The sequence below is a fragment of the Parasteatoda tepidariorum genome, chromosome 3 (assembly GCF_982258835.1).
Source record: "Parasteatoda tepidariorum strain Cologne lab strain chromosome 3, Ptep-v5.0, whole genome shotgun sequence".
In the NCBI taxonomy this organism is placed as follows: Eukaryota; Metazoa; Arthropoda; class Arachnida; order Araneae; family Theridiidae; genus Parasteatoda; species Parasteatoda tepidariorum.
In genome coordinates, this window is record NC_141757.1 from 13,378,343 (window position 1) to 13,392,120 (window position 13,778).

The 13,778-nt window shown below is 33.1% G+C and overlaps 1 protein-coding gene across 2 annotated transcripts in view; it reads right to left on the reverse strand.

Annotated features, from left to right (window-relative positions):
- Window positions 1-13,249, reverse strand: part of LOC107440185 (LHFPL tetraspan subfamily member 2a protein) — a 58,562-nt gene extending 45,313 nt beyond the window's left edge. The window contains exon 1 of one of the 2 annotated variants that reach the window (XR_015432428.1): window positions 12,994-13,132. The gene's annotated coding sequence lies outside the window, so the exon portion shown is untranslated. Of the gene's footprint in view, window positions 1-12,993 lie in introns of both variants that reach the window. The other variant, XM_071185709.2, reaches the window with a different exon arrangement.
- Window positions 13,250-13,778: the final 529 nt, after the last annotated feature.

Genomic DNA, 13,778 nt, shown 5'->3' on the forward strand with positions numbered 1-13,778 from the left:
AGCTAAGAAAAAAAATCGTTTCATTTATATTTATCATTTACATAGGATTATAAACTATAACACTTATTTATTCAAGAATAAAATATTACAGAGATGCCAACTTGCCCCGGACAGCAAATATATATTTTAAAGTGGTAGTCTATCAATTGTGATTCTAGGTTTAATAAATTCAATTTAGTAGATTTTTTATCCACCACTATTTCTAAATAATTCGTAGGCTTATATAATTTACCCTGTTATAGTGCTTATGTCATGCTATGCCTTTTATAAAGCAATCAAAAATAGTCAAATATTTGCAAAATTTATTATTTTGGCGTGTCTGGAGCAGTTGGCATCGCTGAATATAGCCTTTTTCCATAGAACAATAGCGCAATCAAAATTGTTCACGAAAAGAAACGACAATGTTCTAAAGTGGGCCGGGATAGCCTGGTCGGTAGGGCGCTGGGACCATATCCAAGAGGTCGTGGGTTCGATCCTCGCCGGCCGAAGACTCCCCGTGTAGTAAATGGTGACTGATGCACGTTAAATCTGTCGAGTCTCAAAGTCCTCCATGTTCCCACAACAAATCAATACCTCTGGGGGTACTGATCCAGGAGTTTCCTTGTCTTCTGGATTGGTTCAAAATTACAAGGCTACGGAGTTGAACGCAAGTAGTCGTAAACCCATGAAATTGGGTCGGCTGTTCAACGACGGTTATAAAATAAAATAAAATGTTCTAAAGTGTTTTTTTTTTTTGGCCGGTTTTTTTCAAAAAAATCTGTGTGTTAAGGGATTCATATTTAGAGATCTTGTAGCACATAATTTTTATACAAATATATTTCATTTGAAAAGTAATACGTAGTGATTGTTGTTACAGGTGTATTAAATAAACTACAAGTGTACCAACTTATTTTGACCCATTCCCCCTTTCTCATAGCTGCTATAAGCTCCTTCCTTCTTCAAAAGCTTAAAATACACAGACACACAAAGATACATTATTTATTCAAATCTTGGTTATTTAATCACACGTTTCACAAATTAAACAAAAAAGCAAAAATTTAGTATGAAAATGCCTTTATAGTTACTTTTTTTTAAATATATAAAACAAAATTTTTCATACAAGCCTAGCTCTCGGTGGAGAGGGTGATTCTCCGGTAAATAAACTACCTTCCACCCTGAATGTTAAAATGTTTACACTTTTCTAACCGTCGTTGAGTAGCCAACCTTATTTTATGGGTTTACGACAACGAATGTTCAACTCTGTAGCCTTGTAGTTTTGAACCCAATCCAGAAGACAATTGAACTCCTGGATCAAGTATTGGAAAAAATTTGCCTACGCGGAGGACTATCTAATGGAACTAATCCGCATTTACGTTACATGAAGAGGTAAACCACGAAAGTCTCCTACGGTTAACCCGACTGGAAAGGGACTCCAACCCTTGATACGTCTACCACTGAGGATATTTCACGTCAGCACTGAGGTCGGTGCAAGCCGGAGGCGGAATTCGTATCGAGCAATCGCTGGGATTTGAACCCGGTTCACCCCATTGGAAAGCGAAGGCTCTATCCCTCGACCCATCACCGCTTAATGTTTACACTTTATTCGTTATATAATTACTGAGGAAACTGTGGGTTTTATCTTGTTAACTCGTAGCGGTTACACCCTTTTTTTTTTAACTGTACAGGGCTAACAACTACTACGATTTTCGCAAAATATTTTAAAGAATGGTAGACAGTAAAAATCTAAAGATTTCAGAATTTTCGCTCATTTTCCTAACATTTTAAAAAGCCTCCCCATAAGACAAATAAGCATTTCATATTAACTTTTGAATCCTTTACGCCGCGTAGTGCTAGGGAAAATAACTCTAATACATATTTACAAAGCAAAGTATAACACGTATATATAGTATAAACTTAGCTACCACTATAAGAATTTTTCCCCAAAAAATTTAAAAATTGGTAGCCTTGACTCGAAAGCAAAGGGTTCACAAACTACTATTCAAGCGAAATTAATTAATCTTGGATAATATATTTCAACTTCTAATCTATTTCTTTAATTCGCTTTCATTAGTAACTGACTTGAGAAGATAGACTCGCAGACACAAATGGAAACAAACGGTGTTTTGATAACTGTTTCTGCCACTATAATGGATGAGACTACGATGATATTATGGATAAGAGTAGCAGATTAAAGGCAAAAATTCTGCGACTTCTAACATGTTTTTACCTAGAGATCATCTTTTAATCCAAGAAATTCATCTTGCAAAACACCAAGAACTTTTTCAACAGACAAACTTGAAAGATTTTGAACTCAAATTTAACTCCTCATTAGAGATTTCAGGAAAGCTTAACTAAAATTTTATTTCTGATGATGCAAAGGATTCTAAATAGTGGTTAGAAATGTGTCCTTCTTTCAAAAAAATAAAGAGCGGCAATTAAAAAAGTTTACATTCAGCAGTAGATATTAAGTTTGATTAAATAAAGGTAACAGAGGTACCAAGGTCTTGAAAAACCAGTGTTTTCTTAAGGAATTAAAAAATCTGGGAAGCTAAATAAATGGTCGTGACATCGAATCAAAACTTAAGTCTTTGAAATTGTAGGGAATCAAATTTTAATTCAAATCATTTAGCAATGACGAAACATTTCACCGGAGTATGTAGTAAGTTTCTAATTTAAACAAATGAAATCAGATCCAGAAATTATTCACCGTTTCTCAAAATATCGCTTGCAAACATTAAGCGTAATTCATTTAACAGAATTGAGCTTGTTGAGCTTATTGTTCGAATTTATTATAATTAGATTTTTGAGTACCATCTAGAAATGGAATTCCTATTTAAATTTTACTCAGTTAAAATGAATAAGTAGTGGATAATTGTATAAAAATAATTGGATCATTATAGACTAATTGTCAAATTATAGGCTTTAATATGATAGTCGTTTATATTTCCAGAAATATCTTTTCATAATTTACAGATAGAGGAGGCACATTTCTATTATTTATCAAAAATATTTCTTTTAACTTTTGCGTTACACTTTCATATGCAGTTGCTTGACAAAGCACTCGCTTGTAAATTAGCAAATTAAAAAAATAATGTTATTCTGATTGAAAAGTAAATTCTTGATTTTCTTTTATATTGGGGCTTAAGACTACTTTTTCATTAATTCTTTTCAATTTTAGTAGATATAATATTATGAATGAATAAGCTTACTACATATTTAAATAGTCACATTTGAATTGGCTAAAAAACTTCGGTGTAAAGTAGTTACACTGACAATTTAGTGTACACTGATTTCTAATAATTAATAGAAAAGTCAGATATTGTAACAAAAGTCTCCTATTTTGCATTCAAGTTTATAGTATTATCGTAAGCTTTTAAATTTTTTGAGTAAATCATAACAATCTCTTATTGAAAACAGCTTTGCAGGTACGAACTAATCAAACGAATTCAGCTATATTCTCCAACACCCAGTTCCAACTGGTGCAGTGGAACGCCTAGAACAGTGATTCTCAACCACTGTGCCGCGGCACTTTTGTGTGCCGCCAAATTCTTAAAATGTGCCGCCAAATATTAGAAATGATACAATAAAAATTATAATGCTTTTTTTATTATGAGTAAAGTTTAAATTAAAGAAAAATTTATATATATATATACATATATACTTTTTGTAATTTTTCCACGCTTTAGCCACGTGAACATCTTTGTCGGCGATTGTCTTGTCTCTGACAATAATAAAATAAGATGGAAGTGTCTAAATTATATACGACACACAATTTTAAAAAATGTTATAAGAGCTAATCACTAAAGTAAGCTATGCAATTAATAAAGAAATTAACAAAGGATAACTTACAAAAATTAAGCTAACAATTAATAATTAGCAAAAGAACTCGTTAACAAGAAATCACAGAAAAATAACAATTAATGCAAAAAAAACTAACAGTTAATTACTATAGAAAACAAGCTAACAATTAATATCTAGCAAAAAATAAATAACTGTTACTAACTAATAAAAAATTGGTTGAAAGAAATAATTAATCCCTTAATAAATTTGCTTTTGTAGTACGTATTATTTTATTTCACATTCAAAATTATTATTACAAACTATTTAACACAGTATAAAGTAGGTAATTAAACTACTTTAAATCTAATTTTTTTCATTGTGTGCCGTCAAATTTCGAAATCGTTAAAAGTGTGCCGCAACAAAAAAAAGGTTGAGAATCACTGGCCTAGAACATTTATCTTCTTTGAAAGAAATGAAAAATATTTCTACACGTTCCTACATTCCGGTACTGAAATCTGGTGCATTTTTTTTCTCGTTTAAAGCTGAAGTTTAGCTGTATATATCTCTCAAAAAAAGCAATTTATCTGTTCTTTTTTCTATTTAAATGGAAAGAAATAAACGACTTGTATACTTTTTCTTCCCCAAAGAAATAGACGTCAGTAAATAAATTACGCCACGCCAGAATTGCTTGTTTCAACTGATTTATTCTAAAACAGTATTTATTTGTTTTCATTTCTTCTCAGTGGTTTCTGACCAATTTTGTTCCCAAAATAACTTTCATAAGTCAGTTGCGAATTTATAAATTTAAACAATTTTCCAAAAGTTCTTTAAATTAATAAAACGGTTTTTTGTAACAGAAAAGAACAATATATCCCAGATAGCAAAATTAGGTTAATTTTCACTCAGCAAAAACCTTTTAATGTAAACCTAAAAAGGTTTGTTACGCGGTTTACGTGTAAACCTTCTAACCTTAAAACGAGATCTGTGGCAAGCTGCTCTATTTTACGCACATTACCCTCATTCAGAACCTTGGAAAACAACCTTCTACATAAAAACCTTTAATAAAGGTTGAGTCAGGGTTTTCAAGCGTGAAAAAATCCTTCAATAAAGCTAGTCTCAAGGTGAAAATAATCTTATATCTAGGTAATTATCAGGTTTCTTCTCGCAAAGTCTTGTATGCTCAGCTAAAATCCACCTTGTCGTGAAATTTTAATGGACAATGCAATTTGATCCTATCGCTAGTGTGACGTCATCTAAAACGTCATTATGGACATAAGTGACAGTATTTTTTAAAAAAGCTTTAAAAAATAATTTCTATTCCTTTTAGGATGAAGGGTTTGAAACTGCAATATTTTTGCTTTATTGAAAAAAGGTTTTTAGTACAAACATTTTCGTGACAGCAAAAAGAAAATTTCGACACAAAGGTTGTCGTAAGGTTTACATGCTTTCTGGGATAGCTCGAAATATTGTTGTATGCTCAAATATTATTTATTCGAATATAAGTCCAGTGAAAAAAAAGTTTTTACCCGGAATTACTTGTTCTAATGATCCAATTTTCATGATTTAAGAGCCAATTTTAATGTTTCAACGAGTGGACGTCAAGAGTTAATCAGTGAAAAATTAATTAAGTCATAGGCACAAAAAAGCATTTCTCTAAACATAAACATACCTTTTTTTTCTAAATACAGTAGAGCAGTAAGGAACTAATCGAGATCAAAGCCGTTCCGGATAATTGGATAACTTTAAAAAACAGATATGTTTTTTTGTAACTTTCCTTTACACTTTTTCCAGGCTTAGGATTTGCGATTGTAGTCTATTTTAGCAAACATAATATATATATATATATATATATATATATATATATATATATATATATATATATATATATATATATATATATATATATATATATATATATATATATATATATATATATATATATATATGCAATCCCTGGCCAAATTATTAGACGCATTAAAGATTCTATGTAAAATCTCAATTATCAAGTGAAACTATACAGCTTTAGTGTTTCTACACGACTGCAACCGATTTGCACTTGTTTACGTTCGTGTATCAATTGGTTAACATTGAAATGCAATACGTTAAAAATAAATACAAATAGGAAGTATATAAAAACTCTCCTGAATAAAAATCCATTGCACGTATGTTTAAATATAAAAGAATTGCATATAAACTAGTGCAAAACATGTTATTATTAAAAAACTACAGATCGTCTAATAATTGAGTCTAATTATTATAATATACTAATATAATGCTTCATAAATTAAATATTCTATATTTATATAATATATCGTCTAATTTATCCAATCGTCGAATTTATATTATATATAGTCTAATTTAACCAATTGATACACGAACGTAAACAAGTGCAAACCGGTTTCAGTTGCTTAAAAACCATAGAGCTGTATAGTATCACATGGATTTCACATAGAATTTTAGAGTGCGTCTAATATTTTGGCCAGTATATATTGCTACTGCTAGCCACCATTTCATATCGAAAAGTTCAAGTTATTTGTGTTCTAAATCTAATCCCAGAAACCTAAATCATTAATTAATTATAATGAAAGAAAACATTTTTAATTCTCTTAGATAAATAATAAAACTGAAACACTTATCCAAGCACAATTTTATGTTTGTGAAAAAAAAAGAAACTGTCCTATCCCATAAACACAACGCAGGGTGCTAACAGGTTAAATGGGTTGAATTAGCCACCCGTTTAGGAAAAGGATTTTATCACAGATAACAAATGGACGCATAGTTCGAAATTTTGATCGATTAATAACTCCAAAACCTTCGAAAGCTGGGGCTCTAGAATTTCGAAATAGTTCTGAAGGAGTTTCTTAAGAGTTTTAATGATCAATGAAGGGGAAAGTTATGGGGAATGTTTGAAATTCGAGAGAGAGCCGGGGCTTCCTGCAACGGCATTTACGATGTTCTAGTTCGGAAAGGCAATGCACTAGGGATCAGCCCCAGCACCACCCTACTACAAAAGATGTGTTTGAATATGGGAGAGGGAGGGAGGAAAGTATTGATTCGGTTGGCAATGTTTACAGAGAAAAGGGAGGCAGAAGAGGATGCAAGAACAAAAATTGAAACGGGAATATTAGCTATAGATTCGGGAACAACCGGTTTCCGAAATCATAATGATGTTCATTAAAAGCTATGAAAGTACAAAATTGGTTGGGAAGATCCGTGTTAAACCGTTGCAAAAATCAATCTTTCACCAGAACTTCTGTTTCTATGGAAACAAGATGTTTGGGGAACGAAACAATGAAATCTTCACAATAGATGTGGCAATGAAAGCTGTCTTATTAGACAGGATGTATTTCATTCTATAAAAAAGTGTTTTGGTAGGTATAGATAACACAAACATGAATTAGATTCCAGCTGCTGATATGAAAATAAATTCCTAAGTATGATTTTTAAAAAATTCGAATTATATTTTAAGATAAAAAAAATTAATTGAATAAAGTATAAAAGATCGGGATAAATATACGGGTCGGGATGTGGCAATAAAAGCTGTCTTATAAGACAGTAAGTATTTTATTCCATAAAAAAGTGTTTTGGTGGGTATAGATGAATATTTTTAACTTCAGTAGAAGACTGTTTTCTGCCAAGAAACCACAATTATTGAGAAGCAATCACCGGGATTGACGCCCGGTGACTGAGTGGTAGGGCTTCAGGCTCCCGTGCCACAGGTCCTGGGTTCGATCCTCGGGCCGGGCAATGTTTAATCAGCCTTTCATCCCTTCAGTGGGTTGATAAATGAGTACCAAGCATGCTGTCGGCTGACCACCTGACCGGAACATCTCCTGCACCCCAGAGCCCAAGGTCAAGAAAACTGAGATGGGCACAGTAGGCCTTGGCCCTCTATGGGCTGTCGCACCACTGAGTTTAGTTTAGTTAATCATCGGGATTGGTGAGCGGTAGCGATCAAGAGACTTAGCCCCCTAGTAATTAAATAAATTACAGTCGGACCTGTTTATCTCGAATCTCACGGAAAGGCGAAAAATTTGAGATAAAGAGGCTTCGAGTTATATAGGTATTTTAAAAAATAAATTTAAGTAAGAAATTCGATTAAAAGTGCTTTAATTGTTTTTACTAGAATAATACAGGCATTTCTGTAAACCACAAACAGCTATTTACATAAAAAAAAATTTTAGCACTGAAATTAATCCTTTTAAAGATTTTTTTACGTTTAACCTTCTATGTTAATTATGTTGTTTGGGCATTTGTGCTCGATTATTAGAAATTCGAATAACAGAGGTTTTGAGAGAAAAAATTTCGAGATCGACATGGAAAATACATTCATTTTAAATAGTAAATGTTTCTAGAAATTTTGAGATATAGAGGTTTTCGAGATAAACAGGTTTAACTGTATAAATTTGAGACTTATGATCTACACTACATTTTTTGAATTGTTGTTAAAGAGGTATGTGTTTGCATAATGAATCGAATCTCATTTATAGAAATCAGTTCAAAACTTTTGTTGTTCTAAAATGTTCCGTTCATTTTTATTCAGAACTCTCTTTTTAAATTAATTAAATGAAACTTTTAACTATCTTTGATGAATTAAATGCCCATTAATATTCAAAATTATGAATAAACACAATAAATAACATAACATTAGCATGGAAAATATTGTAGTTTTTCTATTTTGATGACTTTAAATACCCCTATGTGTAAAATATTTAGTACCTTTTGCACCAATTATCATGAAATTTATATTATTTCCTAAAATCCGCTGGAACTTTTCCTATCCATGTTGGCAGCTATGATCGATAGAATACTGGAGCTTGTGCATTAAAAAGTACTAAGTTTAGTTATCATAAACTAAAAAATGTAACTGGAAAAAAACCAAAGATAAATTCAATTGATTAATTTGATAAAGTTATGTGTTTTAATAGAAATGTTTGTTTAAGATAGTGCTCCCAACTACCTTGTTTCACTTAGATAAATAAAATTAATGGGATTGTGTTACCACTTTTGCTACTTCAGCACAGTGTTGCCAGAACTTAAGATTAAAAAGTTGCGAACGGGAGTTCCAAAAGTAGCGGATTCGAACATTTTGTAGCCCAAAAAATACGTTATATATATATCGTTTTTTTTTCTTCCTTTAGTTAAGTAAAATTTCAATGCATTGCGCTAACAATTTCGTCAAATTAAATTTTTCCTTTTAACTCAGATTATAGGTCACGTGATTTTTCCAGAAGATAAACGATTAATAATGGTTGGAGTTAAAAGATTTTTCCCCCATCATACTCGCCGTGCATTTTTTTCCATACATTTCTTTGCGATTTCACCAGTCTACGATTTGAAACATAGATATGGAAAGATTCTAGCAAAACAAATCAAGAATCCAAAGCTAAAGCGTTTTCAACAACAAGAAATAAAAATATCATTTTTAAAAAAAGATAAAGAAACTGCAGACTTTTCAGAATCATTTTATTATGGGAAGAGGAAAAAATTAAAAAAAAAAAAAAAATTCTGTAAGAAAAAAAAGTAGCGCATTTTTAAGATTTGTTGCTTTTGAAAAATAATGAGTAGCCCATAAAGTAGCGGGTAGCCCAAATTCGATTTTCAGTAGCTGGGACTTTTAAAAGTAGCCCTATCCGCTACTTGTAGCCCAATCCAGCAACACTGCTTCAGCATTGGAAAAGCGGGACTTCTGAATTATTTCCAGCACGTGAGGGTGCAGGGTGACAATTCGCATCATTCAGCGATAAAAGATAAAAATATGAGCTGTTCATGATTGCTCATTTGGTAAATGCCTTCAGACGTGAATGAAGTGGTAGCTAATTGCTAGTGAAAGACCGAAAAAAAGATGTCTTGTTTCCAAAGTACCTAATGGAGTCAGCAATTTCTACCTCTATTTCATTCCAAATGCACAAATTGCTGCTGGGGAAAAAAAACAAGAGTCTTTGGAACAAAGATAAATGAAGTAAGGGAGGAAAAACATCAACTTTTCTTCAATTTACAAAAAACCATAAATGAAGTTACCGTCCCTACCCTGTCTACAAAAGGGGGGAAAAAACTAGTGTATTTTTTCCTCATTGTCGGGGGTGAATCTCAGCAAACGAATCCAGGCAGCGTCGTCTTGGTGTAAAAAAAGCGCAAGGAACCAATGATTTGTTGTCAACTGAAAACAGAAGATACAATTACAGTTTTTCCCTATGGTAGACAGCAATGCATAAAAAAATTGAAAAAAAAAACGATATCGGAAAGACTTCTTTCTTTCCTTTTTTTATTCAGTGTTGGGGGTGAGGGTGGAAGAACGTTGAAAGACGTTATTCAGGGTGATGACATCAGCGCTCGTTAGTGTCTGTTATCTTGGGTCGGAATGAGACCCACGTGTGCATGGAACCAAAAGACCTTCCCTGGATTAGAACATCGAAAATTCTGTGTAGAAAATAGTAAAAAAGAACATTTGGTAGAGGGTTTTCTCAAGTGAGAATGTGACTCTTTTTCTTTTTCGGCGTTTGGCAACAGCGTGGATTTCTCACGATTAGAAAGCCTTGACTTTGAAAGGACTTTTCTATGTGTCATACGCGGTCATCATGATTTATCTGGAGTTATGATGTGTGGTTAATGAACGAATATATCTCTGTCATCCATCTGGAAAGCTAAGTTCATTAAAGTGGGAAAACTGTGGTGTAATTTTGTAATTGGAGAAATTCTGGGAGAAATCGCATTATATAAAATAAGGGAGTGTTAAAAATAAAAGCTCATTTGTGTTTATATTTCTTTATTAGTTGAGTTTTGTTCAAGTTAATAACCCGGGGACATTGAGGTCGCGTATTTCAGGGCAAAGAATCTGACTCAGATATAATAAATATGCATTTCTGGGTACCGCAAACATTAACAGCTTGAAAATAGCTTTCCTAATATTTTTTTAAACAAAATTAAATTTACAGCTGAAGAGAGAAAACAAAATCCACTTCAGTTACTGGAACTAGCCCCCACTTTTAAATTTAATAAGGACGTAATCTTTAAATTAACGATTAATTTTTTTCTTCTTCTTCTAATGGTGTCCCGCAGTGGACTGATCGTTAAGACACGGTTCCCAGCAGATCACCAAAATCAAGCATCACTGGCTGCGGTCAGTGTGCAGGTGGATGACCACTTAAATCAGTCTGCGTAGGGACCGAGGGTGTGCGGTATGGGTCCTCGTTAAACTGCTCTACCGTAAAGTGCTCAACTTCGCGTGCAGGTCGTCGGGCAACCGAAGCGGGGGTGCCACCCCCTCTGCAAAGGATCAAAATTGTGATGGCATGTCTTCGGATCATCCTCAGGGATGTTCCCCAGACCGTCGCCTATAGCCCATTGTGCTCCCATTGGTCCTCGTTAAACTGTTCTACCGTAAAGTGCTCGACTTCGCGTGCAGGTCGTCGGGCTACCGAAGCGGGTGTGCCACCCCCTCTGCAGAGGATCAAAATTGTGATGGAATGTCTTCGGATCATCCTCAGGGATGCTTCCCAGACCGTCGGTAATAGCCCATTGTGCAGCTCTAGTGAGACGTAAATGAACTACAACAACAACAACATCTTCAAATGGCAGGTATTGAACACTCGTTCTTTTTCTTCGGAAGATGACGGAAGTGTTGTTCATTTAAAGTTACCCGGTGGGCACCTGTGAACCTTAGTCAAGGAGGCGATCAACACTACCCACGACACACTGCCACAGATACCTGTTAATAGGGTGGACCACATTCGCTCATCACACAATAGAGGACAACACAGAGAGAAATACATCCATGCTCTGTGCGGGATTCGAACCTGCAACCTTTGCCTTAGCATTTACTATTTATTAATTACCACTTCTTACATTTTTAGTTGCCTGAGGCATACGTGTCTATCAAAACCTTCAGACCATACTTCCAACTTGAGTATCAATGCGGAAAATTTTCCTTAGCCATAACATTATTTATTATTCAATATCAAAATCTTGCTTTTTCTAAGTTTCCAAAAAATATATTATTACTTGCAATCGACTATTAAATTAAAAAAAAAAAGATGATTTTTATGCTTAAAAGTGTCAGCGAAGAAACTAATTTTTTCGAAGAATCTTTCCACTTTAAATATTATTTTGCTACCACTTAGTAACATCTTTCTCAATGATCGTGTAAGTAGGCAGTCAGTTATGCTTGCGTATAAAATGATAGCACGTTTTAAAATATCATGATCAAACATTTCGACCTTAGATAAGCTGAATAACAGAATAAAATGTTTTATTTTCACCAAAATTAACCTTTTACTTATAACTTTTCATGCGTGAATAGATTAAATAGGTTCAAGCTATCAGGACCATGTGCACAGATCACACAGAAAATACATCAGAAAAGTACAATACACCAGACAGTACATTATACCCGCACAAATAAGCGTACTGTCTTAAGAAAGGTAGTTATTAGCTCGAAGATCGGAATGTTTTTAAAATCACGACTATTTAGAAGCGATGGAAGTTAGAAATTGCTTCATAATGCTTTCATTTGAATTCAAACATTTTAATGGTATAAAAAGTTGACATGTTTCACTCGAAAATAAAGTGCCCATTCAACGCATGAATGAAGAAAACAAAGCAGATTTAAAAAAGAAAAACGCAAAATTGTCAACTGAGAAATTATAAATAACTGTAATCAAGAGAGGCACATCAAAGCAGGTAGCATTTCTTAACGCTGTGAAGGAAAAATAAGAATCTCAAGCAGTTAATTAGGAAATCAACATTCATATGTATCATATATGACTTTGAAGCATCGAGATGAGCTGATGCGATGGAAGATTTTTTACCGCTATCGAAATTAAATTTACTTTATGAAATTAATTATATAAAAAATATGTAGTTTAATTTTATAAGATTTCTTTTAAGAATTCAGACTTTAGAGAATTGAAATAATAGTCGCTTAAATGCAAATGTCATTAAATAATACATTTGCAATAAATTTAAAAACTAAAACGGTAGATAATAGAATTAAATATTCAATTAATTTAAACGTGAATTAGTCACCATAAATGCATTCATACAAAAAAGCAATCTATATACTTGGGCCTTTATGGATTAACGTATGTGACCGGTATTTAAAATTGGTTAGGAATGATTTTTTGAAAAAGAATCAAATCAATCATGCATTTTTTAATTGTTATGTAAGTTATAAAGAATTAATTCTACAGCTAAAACATCCATAAAAAGTATAATCACAAAAAAATAATAACTTACCGGATGATCAGTTTCTAAACAACATTTCCGATGAAGTTTATCATTTACTTTTCACCAAAACACCGGACGCAAAAGTTCAGTCTTTTTTGAAAGAGCTGCTAACACGCGCCGGCCAAAGAAGTAATAAACAAAGTAGTCGCCGGCCGACACTTAACACGCCTGTTAAGGGTTACTAGAATGGCGAACTTTTCATACTCAACGAAAAAAACAAAATTAACGTTAATTTGACCTTTCTACATAAATGATCTGTTTGAATGAGTCAGCAGCAATGTGGTGAAATGTAACTGAGGAATGATGTTTTATAATTTTATGAAGAAATTTTATTTAATTAAAGTGCCTTGTGATTGTTTTTTTGTTTGTTTTAATTTCTTGTCATGAAAATAAATAAAAAGTGGGGAATTCGTTTAAATTTTGCAATGGAATTTGTAATATCTGTATTATTTGTAGCGCTCAAGGCACCTACGGGACTTCGAAAGATTTAACAATGATAAAACAAAAGTCGGACAAGCCTTGATACTTTTCCTGATCCTCCAATTGAGCTCCTGGGACAAACCCATACTCCGGAATTTCTGTTGCTTAAAAAAATATATAAATTCTAGTGACAGGGATGGTACGGACGACTGAAAATGTAAAAAGCTGTTGACGGACGACTGAAAATGTAAAAAGCTCTATCTTTATAGAAAGTGAGAGCGTGGTGGTTCAGGGGATAAAGCTTTCTCCTTCCAATGATTTAATCCGGAATCGAATCCCAGCATTAGCTGGTCGATACGAGTTCCGCGCCAGAC